We start from the raw sequence: 14,323 nt of genomic DNA, 5'->3' as shown, positions 1-14,323 counted from the left end.
GATAATCAATCCACCTTACAGGTGTGGCATAGCAACAAGCTAATTAAACAACATGATCATTACAGGTGCACCTTGTGCTGGGGACAGTAGAAGGCCACTAGAATGCTTGTCACTCAACACAATGCCACAGATGTCTCAAGTTGAGCGTGCAATTCAAATCAAATCAAATTTTATTTGTCACATACACATGGTTAGCAGATGTTAATGCGAGTGTAGCGAAATGCTTGTGCTTCTAGTTCCGACAATGCAGTAATAACCAACAAGTAATCTAACTAACAATTCCAAAACTACTGTCTTATACACAGTGTAAGGGGATAAAGAATATGTACATAAGGATATATGAATGAGTGATGGTACAGGGCAGCATAGGCAAGATACAGTAGATGGTATCGAGTACAGTATATACATATGAGATGAGTATGCAAACAAAGTGGCATAGTTAAAGTGGCTAGTGATAAATGTATTACATAAGGATGCAGTCGATGATATAGAGTACAGTATATACGTATGCATATGAGATGAATAATGTAGGGTAAGTAACATTATATAAGGTAGCATTGTTTAAAGTGGCTAGTGATATATTTACATAATTTCCCATCAATTCCCATTATTAAAGTGGCTGGAGTTGAGTCAGTGTCAATGTGTTGGCAGCAGCCACTCAATGTTAGTGGTGGCTGTTTAACAGTCTGATGGCCTTGAGATAGAAGCTGTTTTTCAGTCTCTCGGTCCCAGCTTTGATGCACCTGTACTGACCTCGCCTTCTGGATGATAGCGGGGTGAACAGGCAGTGGCTCGGGTGGTTGATGTCCTTGATGATCTTTATGGCCTTCCTGTAACATCGGGTGGTGTAGGTGTCCTGGAGGGCAGGTAGTTTGCCCCCGGTGATGCGTTGTGCAGACCTCACTACCCTCTGGAGAGCCTTACGGTTGAGGGCGGAGCAGTTGCCGTACCAGGCGGTGATACAGCCCGCCAGGATGCTCTCGATTGTGCATCTGTAGAAGTTTGTGAGTGCTTTTGGTGACAAGCCAAATTTCTTCAGCCTCCTGAGGTTGAAGAGGCGCTGCTGCGCCTTCTTCACGATGCTGTCTGTGTGAGTGGACCAATTCAGTTTGTCTGTGATGTGTATGCCGAGGAACTTAAAACTTGCTACCCTCTCCACTACTGTTCCATCGATGTGGATAGGGGGGTGTTCCCTCTGCTGTTTCCTGAAGTCCACAATCATCTCCTTAGTTTTGTTGACGTTGAGTGTGAGGTTATTTTCCTGACACCACACTCCGAGGGCCCTCACCTCCTCCCTGTTGGCCGTCTCGTCGTTGTTGGTAATCAAGCCTACCACTGTTGTGTCGTCCGCAAACTTGATGATTGAGTTGGAGGCGTGCGTGGCCACGCAGTCGTGGGTGAACAGGGAGTACAGTAGAGGGCTCAGAACGCACCCTTGTGGGGCCCCAGTGTTGAGGATCAGCGGGGAGGAGATGTTGTTGCCTACCCTCACCACCTGGGGGCGGCCCGTCAGGAAGTCCAGTACCCAGTTGCACAGGGCGGGGTCGAGACCCAGGGTCTCGAGCTTGATGACGAGCTTGGAGGGTACTATGGTGTTGAATGCCGAGCTGTAGTCGATGAACAGCATTCTCACATAGGTATTCCTCTTGTCCAGATTGGTTAGGGCAGTGTGCAGTGTGGTTGAGATTGCATCGTCTGTGGACCTATTTGGGCAGTAAGCAAATTGGAGTGGGTCTAGGGTGTCAGGTAGGGTGGAGGTGATATGGTCCTTGACTAGTCTCTCAAAGCACTTCATGATGACGGAAGTGAGTGCTACGGGGCGGTAGTCGTTTAGCTCAGTTACCTTAGCTTTCTTGGGAACAGGAACAATGGTGGCCCTCTTGAAGCATGTGGGAACAGCAGACTGGTATAGGGATTGATTGAATATGTCCGTAAACACACCGGCCAGCTGGTCTGCGCATGCTCTGAGGGCGCGGCTGGGGATGCCGTCTGGGCGTGCAGCCTTGCGAGGATTAACACGTTTAAATGTCTTACTCACCTCGACTGCAGTGAAGGAGAGACCGCATGTTTTCGTTGCAGGCCGTGTCAGTGGCACTGTATTGTCCTCAAAGCGGGCAAAAAAGTTATTTAGTCTGCCTGGGAGCAAGACATTCTGGTCCGTGACTGGGCTGGATTTCTTCTTGTAGTCCGTGATTGACTGTAGACCCTGCCACATGCCTCTTGTGTCTGAGCCGTTGAATTGAGATTCTACTTTGTCTCTGTACTGACGCTTAGCTTGTTTGATAGCCTTGCGGAGGGAATAGCTGCACTGTTTGTATTCGGTCATGTTACCAGACACCTTGCCCTGATTAAAAGCAGTGGTTCGCGCTTTCAGTTTCATGCGAATGCTGCCATCAATCCACGGTTTCTGGTTAGGGAATGTTTTAATCATTGCTATGGGAACGACATCTTCAACGCACGTTCTAATGAACTCGCACACCGAATCAGCGTATTCGTTAATATTTTTATCTGACGCAATACGAAACATATCCCAGTCCACGTGATGGAAGCAGTCTTGGAGTGTGGAGTCAGCTTGGTCGGACCAGCGTTGGACAGACCTCAGCGTGGGAGCCTCTTGTTTTAGTTTCTGTCTGTAGGCATGGATCAACAAAATGGAGTCGTGGTCAGCTTTTCCGAAAGGGGGGCGGGGCAGGGCCTTATATGCGTCGCGGAAGTTAGAGTAACAATGATCCAAGGTTTTACCACCCCTGGTTGCGCAATCGATATGCTGATAAAATTTAGGGAGTCTTGTTTTCAGATTAGCCTTGTTAAAATCCCCAGCTACAATGAATGCAGCCTCCGGATAAATTGTTTCCAGTTTGCAAAGAGTTAAATAAAGTTCGTTCAGAGCCATCGATGTGTCTGCTTGGGGGGGGATATATACGGCTGTGATTATAATGGAAGAGAATTCTCTTGGTAGATAATGCGGTCTACATTTGATTGTGAGGAATTCTAAATCAGGTGAACAGAAGGATTTGAGTTCCTGTATGTTTCTTTCATCACACCATGTCTCGTTAGTCATGAGGCATACGCCCCCGCCACTCTTCTTACCAGAAAGATGTTTGTTTCTGTCGGCGCAATGCGTGGAGAAACCCGTTGGCTGCACCGCCTCGGATAGCGTCTCTCCAGTGAGCCATGTTTCCGTGAAGCAAAGAACGTTACAGTCTCTGATGTCCCTCTGGAATGCTACCCTTGCTCGGATTTCATCAACCTTGTTGTCAAGAGACTGGACATTGGCAAGAAGAATGCTAGGGAGTGGTGCACGGTGTGCCCGTCTCCGGAGTCTGACCAGAAGACCGCCTCGTTTCCCTCTTTTTTGGAGTCGTTTTTTTGGGTCGCTGCATGGAGTCCATTCCGTTGTCCTGTTTGTAAGGCAGAACACAGGATCCGCGTCGCAAAAAACATATTCTTGGTCGTACTGATGGTGAGTTGACGCTGATCTTATATTCAGTAGTTCTTCTCGACTGTATGTAATGAAACCTAAGATGATCTGGGGTACTAATGTAAGAAATAACACGTAAAAAAACAAAAAACTGCATAGTTTCCTAGGAACGCGAAGCGAGGCGGCCATCTCTGTCGGCGCCGGAAGTAGCAATTGGTATGCTGGCGCCGGAATGTCCACCAGAGCTGTTGCTAGAGAACTGAATGTTAATTTCTCATACCACAAGCTACCTCCTAAGTCATTTTAGAGAACTCGTCAGTACGTCCAACCGGCCTAACAACCACAGACCACAAGTAGGGCTGGGCGATATGGACAAAATCTCATATCCCGATATAGCACATTTTCAGTAACTTCAATGAAAAAATAATTTATATTAAATGACCACATGTAAATGCTCATGATGCCATCTATTTTGTGAAGTGCACCAGTCCCTCCTGCAGCAATGCACCCCCACAACATGATGCTACCACCCCCGTGCTTCATGGTTGGGATGGTATTCTTCAGCTTGCAAGCATCTCCCCTTTTCCTCCAAACATAACAATGGTCATTATGGCCAAACAGTTTTTTCATCAGACCAGAGGACATATCTCCAAAAAGTACAATCTTCCTCCCCATGTGCAGTTGCAAACCATAGTCTGGCTTTTTATGGCGGTTTTGGAGCAGTGGCGTCTTCCTTGCTGAGCGGCCTTTCAGGTTATGTCGACATAGGACTTGTTTTACTGTGGACATAGATACTTTTGTACCCGTTTCCTCCAGCATCCTCACAAGGTCCTTTGCTGTTGTTCTGAGATTGATTTGCACTTTTCGCACCAAAGTGCATTCATCTCTAGGATACAGAATGCATCTCCTTCCTGAGCGGTATGACGGCTGCGCGGTCCCATGGTGTTATACTTGCGTACTATTGTTTGTACAGATGAACGTGGTACCTTCAGGCATTTGGAAATTGCTCCCAAGGATGGACCAGACTTATGGATGTCTACAATTGTGTCTTTGCTGATTTCTTTGGATTTTCCCATGATGTTAAGCAAAGAGGCACTGAGTTGGAAGGTAGGCCTTAAAATACATCCACAGGTACACCTCCAATTGACTCAAATTATGTCAATTAGCCTAACAGAAACTTCTGAAGCCATGACATCATTTTGGGGAATTTTCCAAGCTGTTTAAAAGGCACAGTCAACAGTATGTAAACGTCTGACCCACTGGAATTGTGATACAGTGAATTATAAGTAAAATAATCTGTCTAAACAATTGTTGGAAAAATTACTTGTGTCATGCAAAGTAGATGTCCTAACAGACTTGCCAAAACTATAGTTTGTTAACAAGAAATTTGTGGAGGTGTTGAAAAACAAATAATTTTAATGACTCCAACTGTATATCATCATATCGCCCAGCCCTATCCACGCCAGCCTAGGACCTCCACATCAGTCTTCTTCACCTGCGGGATTGTCTGAGACCAGCCATCTGGACAGTTGATGAAACTGGGTTTGCACAACAAAGGAATTAACACAAACTGTCAGAAACAGTCTCAGGAAAGCTCATCTGCGTGCTCGTCGTCCTCACCAGGGTCTTGACCTGACTGCAGTTTGGCGTCATAGCCGACTTCAGTGGACAAATGCTCAACTTCGATGGCCACTGGCACACTGGATAAGTGCTCTTCACAGATGAATCCCGGTTGACTTCACCGGGCAGCTGGTAGACAGCGTGTATGGCATTGTGTCGGGCGAGCGGTTTACTGATGTTAACATTGAGAACAGAGTGCCCCATGGTGGCGGTGGGGTTATGGTGTGGGCAGGCATCAGCTATGGAGAACGAGCACAATTGCATTTTACATATGGCCATTTTGTCACAAACCGGCTCAAAGTCCGTAACAAAAAGGGAGACAACGTGGAGATTAGGATTAACAAAAATATATTTATTACCTGAGGTAACGTAAATAGAATTAACAATGGTGTGTGTAGTCAGTAATCTGTAGGTGTAAGTGAGTGGTTGCGTGCACAAATATGATAATGATGGGTGTTGAAAAGGTGCAAAAGCAAACAAACAAAATGGCCACAAAAATGCCATGCATGGAGAGTCTCCTCAATGAATGGGGAAGAGGTGTATTTATCCCGGGACACACCCGGGGCGAGGTGTGTCCCATGTCGTTGACGACCCTCCCAGCTCCTCCCGCCGAACATCCTAATAAGGGAAACAAGAGCAAAGAAAGAATACGGCAGACAGAGTGGGAGGGCCGTCACACAAACAAAATACTGCCCTGGATACTAGCAGAAGACCCAGCCTGCATCCCAAATTGACCAAACCAGCATCCCAAAGCCATGTGTTCACACTTCCACTTGCCCCAGCCAACCTCGTCCTCCCCAGACCTCAGCAACCTTTGCGCACAGGAAGCAACCTTTAAGAGGAAAGAAGAAAATGAGACCAGAAGGAGCGGAGCGACAGAACAGGACAATACCAAACAAAATAAACAATGGTCAGTCACGTAGACGTTCAGAAAGAGGGCGCACAAGCAATAAGCTCCAACGAAAAGAACGTCTCAGGGTCCTTCTCATTAAATTTTGGCAACAACGTTAGGTTTCCAACAATATCAAATGAGTCAGGGGCATGACCGAGAGAGGAGCGACCCCTAGGTAAATCTGGGTCACCTTCCCAGAGGAAACTCTCCCCTGAGAGCTTTACTTCCCTAACCAACTGTAGCAACCAACCAGCAGTTCCTTCTGTTGTTCAAAAGGCAGACCACTAGGCCATTGTAGCGAAACGGGGAGACGGCGAGTCCTCGGCAGAGGCTTCCCCAGTGTTAAACTTCAAGAATACCACTCTCAATCAGATTGGCTTTCAATATCAACATAACAGAATTTAAAAAACAACATTTATCACTAAATTCAATCTTGTAGTGTTCAGCGATCTTCAACAGCTGTTCTTTAGTACATAATTCGAACAGTTCCTCTGATGGAAAGCGAATGAACTCGTCTACATTAGACGCCAGTCACAGGTAAATACAACAACAAAAAACATCTCGCTCTTCCCCTCTGCTGAGCACACCAGACCAGACCACAACAAGAGAAATGACAATCACACTGGGCACCACAGAAGAGAGATGAAATATATATGGAGATTCCCCAAACCCCACAATAACTCAACCCTAGTCTTCGTGCGGATTTGCGGTGGGTAATTATGCACTGTAGCCCGCTGGCAAGGTAAAAAAATATATTTAAAAAATAAAAAAAACACACAGCATGCTGGCTGATTCCCTCCAAGCCACAGATGTGCCCCCGAGACAACTGCTCAGTCCACGGACACCACACAAAAATAACCACGCCCAACATATTCCAAAGTGAAACACGTCGCTAAGCCTAACAGGAGAAAAAGAAAAGCTAAAGCTCCAGGTAGCAAGTGTCACTACCCTACTCAAATCTCCCACTGAGGTACACAGCCAATTGTACTAACTTCCTCAGACCGCTGTCCCAACAGTGAGTAAAGCAAGAGTCTCCAGCCTGGGCAGGGGCCTGGAAACTAACCAGTGTACTCTCTTCAATGCAGCACACAACCAACTATCCACCACAATGGCAAGTTTACCAAACAAACAAAGGCAACCAATACTGGGCATCAAACATTACAACTCAAACAAGCTGTAACAAAAGATGCAAACAAAGCACCTACAGAGTTCTCAAACATTAACGCCACGTTTTCTCCCAAACACAATACCTTCAAGATCCCGGATGAGCCCCCACTTGTCACGAACAGGCTCGAAGTCCGTAACAAAAAAAGGGAGACAACGTGGAGATTAGGAATAACAAAAATATATTTATTATCAGCGGTAACGTAAATACAATTAACAACGGTGTGTGTAGTCTGTAATCAGTAGTGTAAGTGAGTGGTTGTGTATATAAAAATGTGATTATGATGGGTGTTGAAAGGTGCCAAAGTAAACAAACAAAACAGCCACAAAAATGCCATAACCAAAATCTAACAGTGTGTCTGCATGGAGAGAGTCTCCTCAATGAATGGGGAAGAGGTGTATTTATCACGGGACCAGGTGTGTCCCCATGTCGCTGACGACCCACCCAGCAACTCCTGCCGAACATGCTAATAAGTAAAACAAGAGCAAAGAGAAAGAATACAGCAGACAGAGTGGGAGGGTCGTCACAATTTGAACGCACGGAGATACCGTGACAAGACCTCATGTTACAAGACCTCATCACCTCATGTTACGGCATGATAATGCACGGCCCCTCATTCCCGAAAGGATCTGTACACATTTCCTGGAAGCTGAAAATGTCGCAGTTCTTCTGGCCTGCATACTCACCAGACATGTCACCCATTGAGCATGTATGGGATGCTCTTGACTGACGTGTACGACAGTGTGTTCCAGTTTCCGCCAATATCCAGCAACTTCACACAGCCATTGAAGAAGAGTGGGACAACATTCCACAATCAACTCTATGCAATGGAGATGTATCGCGCTGCATGAGGCAAATGGTGGTCATATCATACCAGATACTGACTGGTTTTCTGATCCACACCTTTCTGTTTTTTAAAGGCATCTGTGACCAACATATGCATATACAGTGGGGCAAAAAAGTATTTAGTCAGCCACCAATTGTGCAAGTTCTCCCAGTTAAAAAGATGAGAGGCCTGTAATTGTCATCATAGGTACACTTCAACTATGACAGACAAAATGAGAAGAAAAAAAATCCAGAAAATCACATTGTAGGATTTTTAATGAATTTATTTGCAAATTATTGTGGAAAATAAGTATTTGGTCAATAACAAAAGTTTATCTCAATACTTTGTTATATACCCTTTGTTGGCAATGACAGGGTCAAACGTTTTCTGTAAGTCTTCACAAGGTTTTCACACACTGTTGCTGGTATTTTGGCCCATTCCTCCATGCAGATCTCCTATAGAGCAGTAATGTTTTGGGGCTGTTGCTGGGCAACACGGATTTTCAACTCCCTCCAAAGATTTTCTATGGGGTTGAGATCTGGAGACTGGCTAGGCCACTCCAGGACCTTGAAATGCTTCTTACGAAGCCACTCCTTCGTTGCCCGGGCGGTGTGTTTGTGATCATTTTGACCCCATGGGGTGAGATCTTGCGGGGAGCCCCAGATCGAGGGAGATTATCAGTGGTCTTGTATGTCTTCCATTTCCTAATAATTGCTCCCACAGTTGATTTCTTCAAACCAAGCTGCTTACCTATTGCAGATTCAGTCTTCCCAGCCTGGTGCAGGTCTACAATTTTGTTTCTGGTGTCCTTTGACAGCTCTTTGGTCTTGGCCATAGTGGAGTTTGGAGTGTGACTGTTTGAGGTTGTGGACAGGTGTCTTTTATACTGATAACAAGTTCAAATAGGTGCCATTAATACAGGTAACGAGTGGAGGACAGAGGAGCCTCTTAAAGAAGAAGTTACAGGTCTGTGAGAGCCAGAAATCTTGCTTGTTTGTAGGTGACCAAATACTTATTTTCCACCATAATTTGCAAATAAATTCATTAAAAATCCTACAATGTGATGTCCCACCTCTCAACACTAAAATACAATGTAAACGGTTATTTTTTTAAAAGATTATTTTCCCCTAAAGTCCAATGACAGTTTTGTTGGAGGTCGGATTCCATGTAAAGAAGATGAAGTTGTAAAATATGAATTTCAGTAGGTTTGATAGAAATCATTATTGTCAGTTGTTAGGCTATAGTCCTGCCATGTAATGCTAATCACATTTTCACATGGCTTTTTCACAGGTGTTGTGTCTGCCAGCGCTTACTGCACTTTTCAGTCCTTGATTAAAGGGGAACAATGGGAAAAAAATGCAATGGGAACTGGGGACTATAGCCTATAAATCTGAACAATTACAACGTCACCTTACACAACGGTATCACATATTGGTTACAAGCGATGACAATGGGAAGGAAGTAATCAATCAGGCCATATAACGTTTACATTTTAAAATTAGTGTTAAGTTATCGACTGGTAGGCTATCCTAACTTCCCATGAAAGCAATATACAGTGCATTCGGGAAAGTATTCAGACCCCTGGACTTTTTCCACATTTTGTTAAGTTACAGCCTTATTCTAAAATGTATTAAATTGTCCCCACAATAAATCGACACACAATAACAGGTTTAGAAATGTTTGCTAAATTATAAAACACAAAAATGAAATTACATTTACATAATTATTCAGACCCTTTACTCAGTACTTTGTTGAAGCCCCTTTTGCAGCGATTACAGCATCGAGTCTTCTTGGGTACGACGCTACAAGCTTGGCACACCTGTATCTGCTGATCCTCTCAAGCTGTCAGGTTGGATGGGAATTGCAGGCATGATATAATGAAGCTGCCAGTTGAGGACTTGAGGCTTCTGTTTCTCAAACTAGACACTTCAATGTACTTGTTGTCCACTTGCTCAGTTGTGCACCGGGGCCTCCCACTCCTTTTTCTATTCTGGTTAGAGACAGTTTGTGCTGTACTGTGAAGGGAGTAGTACACAGAGTTGTACGAGACCTTCAGTTTCTTAGCAATTTCTCACATGGAAAAGCCTTAATTTTTCAGAACAAGAATAGACTGATGAGTTTCAGAAGAAAGATCTTTGTTTCTGGACATTTTGGGCCTGTAATCGAACCCACAAACGCTGATGCTCCAGATACTCAACTAGTTTTAAGGCCAGTATTATTTCTTCTTTAATGAGCACAACAGTTTTCAGTTGTGCTAACATAATTGCAAAAGGGTTTTCTAATGATCATTTAGCCTTTTAAAATTATAAACTTGGGATCAGCTAACACAACGTGCCATTGGAACACAGGAGTGATGGTTGCTGATAATGGGCCTCTGTACACCTATGTAGATATTCCATAAAAAAATCTGCAGTGTCCAGCCACAATAATCATTTACATTATTAATAATGTCTACACTGTATTTATCAATTTGATGTTATTATAATGGACAAAAAAAAAGTGTGTTTTCTTTCAAAAACAAGGAAATATCTAAGTGACCCCAAACTTTTGAACGGTAGTGTAAGTATTCAGACCCTTTACTCAGAACTTTATTGAAGCACCTTTTGCAATGATTACAGCCTTGAGTCTTCTTGGGTATGACACTACAAGCTTTGCACACCCATATTAGGGAAGTTTCTCCCATTCTACTCTGCAGATCCACTCAAGCTCTGTCAGGTTGGATGGGGAGCGTCGCTGCACAGCTATTTTCAGGTCTCTCTAGAGATGTTTGATTGGGTTCAAATCCGTGCCAGGTTTCCTCCAGACGTGACACCTGACATTCAGGCCTAATAGCTTCATCTTGGTTTCATCAGACCAGAGAATTAGATGCCTTTTGGCAAACACCAAGCTGGCTGGCCACTCTACCATAAAGGCCTGATTGTTGGGAGTGCTGCAGAGATGGTTGTCCGTCTGGAAAGTTCTCATCTCCACAGAGGAACTCTGGAGCTCTGTATGAGTCACCATTGGATTCTTGGTAACCTCCCTGACCAAGGCCCTTCTCCCTCGATTGCTCAGCTTGGCCCGGCGGCCAGCTCTAGGAAGAGTCTTGGTGGTTCCAAACTTCTTCCATTTAAGAATTATGGGGGATACTGTGTTCTTGGGGACTTTCAATGGTACCCTTCCCATGATCTGTGCCTCGACACAATCCTGTCTTGGAGCTCTACGGACAATTCATTCAACCTCATGGCTTGGTTTTTGCTCTGACATGCACTGTCAACAGTGGGACCTTATATAGACAGGTGTGTGCCTTTCCAAATCATGTCCAATCAATTGAAATTGCCACAGGTGGACTCCAATCAAGTTGTAGACACGTTTAAAGGATTATCAGTGTAAAAAGGATGCACCTGAGCTCAATTTCCAGTCTCATTGCAATGGTCTGAATACTCACGTAAATAAGGTATTCAAAATAAAAACAAATACATTTGCTAAAATTTCAACAACAAAAAAAACTGTATTCACTGTCGTTATGGGGTATTGTGTGTAGATTGATTTGATTTGAGATTGAGGGAAGAAAATCATTGAATCGATTTAGAATAAGGCTGTAACGTTAAACAAAAATAAAAGGAATGCGGTCTGAACACTTCCCGAATGCACTCTAACTTTGTGGGTTGTGTGCAATGGGTAACATAATACGCCTACGGGTTGCCCAATTTCCTAGAATTTTAATTCCAAAAATCGTGCAAGCACTGGATTGCAATGCTGGTAAAGTAAAGGAATCCAGTTGAATGAATTACAGTGTAGGGCAGGGCTCTCCATCCCTGTCCCTGAAGAGTTACCCACCTGTAGGTTTTCAATCCAACCCCAGACTAAACTAACCCAACGTTTGCCAAACTCGGTGCGCACTTTGTTTTGCCGTAGCACTACTAAGCTAATTCAAATAATCAAGCTTTTATTTGAATCAACTGAGTAGTACTTGGGCAAAACCCCAAACGTGCCCCCCTTGGGGTCTCCAGCACAGAGTTTGGACAAACGCTGAACTAACCTGATTCAAGTGTGCTAGATTCGGGTTGGAGCCAAAACCTAGCTCTCCGGGAACAGGGTCGAAGAGCCCAAGTGTAGGCTATCACACAATGTAAACAGAGAAGTGGGCTAAAACGTGGTCAGCGGCGGATCAAAATAGTTGCAATAAGTCTACGGGTGAACGGAGGAGTTGTCCATGGAGCTGTCATTCAAGGTCCTTTATTTGCCGTGTTTGTAATGAGCACTGAACGGTTCCCAAACAGCTCACTCCAAAAATAATTTTAAAAAAAATAGCCTTATAGGCTATGGCCCAATGGCCCACGCGGAGAAACGGCTATGTTTGTAAGTGAAACATTGACACATATATACATTTTTTTTTTAAACTAGTAGTCTACATGCATATCCTTTATCGTTTTATAATTCACCAGAATCACCCAAAACGAATCAATGAAAATAACATTTATTAGCTTGCTTGTGTTCTCCGCAGTCTCTTCTATTGTTGCTGTAACCTGCAAGTTCGTGATCTGACTGGCAAGGCAATCACACAAACTTACCTTCCAACGTGAAAGCGCGTTCTGCGGCGAGTAGACTAGATCCGGTCGGAAACATAAGTGGACCGAGGGTTTAACAATCCGTCAGCGATCCTTCCCTTTCAGTAGGAATTCTCTACAGGCTATCCCATATAAATCTATCCAGGACTCAGTCTCCACCTAATCTAACAAAAAGTGTTAAACCAAAGCCTCAATAGTCTGATGTCCAACCTGAAGAAAAACATCAATGACATTTGTATTTTGTGTGCCTGCAATGGGGGAGTTGCATTTTGTCTTCTGCTCAGATGGGAAAAAATACAGCGGGGACCACGTGCAGCATACAGACAGACACACACCACCGGCTATAGCTACCACAGTTCTTACTTGTGAAGTGAAGGCAGCTGCACTGTGCTTTGTATGTAAAAGTGTCAAATAGCAGCATTTCAGACCTTACCGGCTATCAATCTAGTGCTGGGTGAGTGTGAAGGTACCAATCAAATGGAACAGTTCACCCCATGGTCCTAAAGAATCCCTGTTATTTCAACATATTTTTGTGCTGAAATAGGGATTTTATGCCATATTTCAAGGGGATTATAATATCAAAGGTTTACAATAAACTATGGTTTAGTAACCCATCTGGTACTATAGGTAAATCCTATACTGAATTGTATATCGACTCACAAATATGACAATTTAATGTCGTGAATGTTGAAGAGTGATTGACCTCGGTCTCTACCTCGCTGTTGTTTGTCCTATCAAATAATCCAATGCTGCCCCCAGGTGTAGGCTACACTTCCGACAAATAATAAGGGTTGATGTACTGCAGGTCCCAGGTTTGGAACATTGAGCTTTAATGAGAACTAGAGACAGCCTCCAAGATGGCCGACCATTGTTTTCAATTTAATCTACTCATGGTTGCATACACCAATTTGTGGGGGCTGACATCTTGCTATTTCCGGTTTCAGGAGCCCATTAATACATGTGCACTAGCACTGGAGCACAGCCTGGAGCCCAGTGTGTGCAGCAGCATAGTGAGGGAGAAGAAGTCTGTAGGCACGAAGTACCACCACATAACCACTGAAAACATGAAGAACATTTTGTGTATGAGGACAGTGCTTTCGCTTGCTCTATTTGTGCACATCAAATCAAATTTTATTGGTCACATACACATATTTAGCCGATGTTATTACGGGTGTAGCGAAATGCTTGATTTCCTTGCTCCAACAATGCAGTAGTATCTAACAATTCACAACAATACACACAAATCTAAAAATAAAAGAATGGGAGACAGTTGTATTATATTTTCTGTTTAAAGGGACACTTTGGGATTTTGGCAATGAGGCCCTTTATCTAGTTCCCCAGAGTCAGATGAAATCGTGGATACCATTTGTATGTCAATTCAATTCAAGTGGCTTTATTGGCATGGGGAACATACAGTGGGGCAAAACAGTATTCAGTCAGCCACCAATTGTGCAAGTTCTCCCACTTAAAAATATGAGAGAGGCCTGTAATTTTCATCATAGGTACACTTCAACTATGACAGACAAAATTAGAATAAAAATCCAGAAAATCACATTGTAGGATTTTTAATGAATGCATTTGCAAATTATGGTGGAAAATAAGTATTTGGTCACCTACAAACAAGCAAGATTTCTGGCTTTCACAGACCTGTAACTTCTTCTTTAAGAGGCTCCTCTGTCCTCCACTCGTTACCTGTATTAATGGCACCTGAACTTGTTATCAGTATAAAAGACACCTGTCCACAACCTCAAACTGTCACACTCCAAACTCCACTATGGCCAAGACCAAAGACCTGTCAAAGGACACCAGAAACAAAATTGTAGACCTGCACCAGGCTGGGAAGACTGAA

The 14,323-nt window shown here is 43.9% G+C and overlaps 1 protein-coding gene across 1 annotated transcript in view; it reads right to left on the bottom strand.

The window, feature by feature from the left end:
• LOC139411002 (synapse differentiation-inducing gene protein 1-like) overlaps positions 1-12,841 on the bottom strand; it is a 51,960-nt gene extending 39,119 nt beyond the window's left edge. Inside the window, exon 1 of the mRNA XM_071156772.1 lies at positions 12,478-12,841. The gene's annotated coding sequence lies outside the window, so the exon portion shown is untranslated. The remainder of the gene's footprint in view (positions 1-12,477) is intronic.
• Positions 12,842-14,323: the final 1,482 nt, after the last annotated feature.

This window comes from Oncorhynchus clarkii, chromosome 1 (assembly GCF_045791955.1).
Source record: "Oncorhynchus clarkii lewisi isolate Uvic-CL-2024 chromosome 1, UVic_Ocla_1.0, whole genome shotgun sequence".
Classification (NCBI taxonomy): Eukaryota; Metazoa; Chordata; class Actinopteri; order Salmoniformes; family Salmonidae; genus Oncorhynchus; species Oncorhynchus clarkii.
Note: the sequence above shows the minus strand (reverse complement) of the source record. Positions and strands in the feature narration are given on the sequence as shown.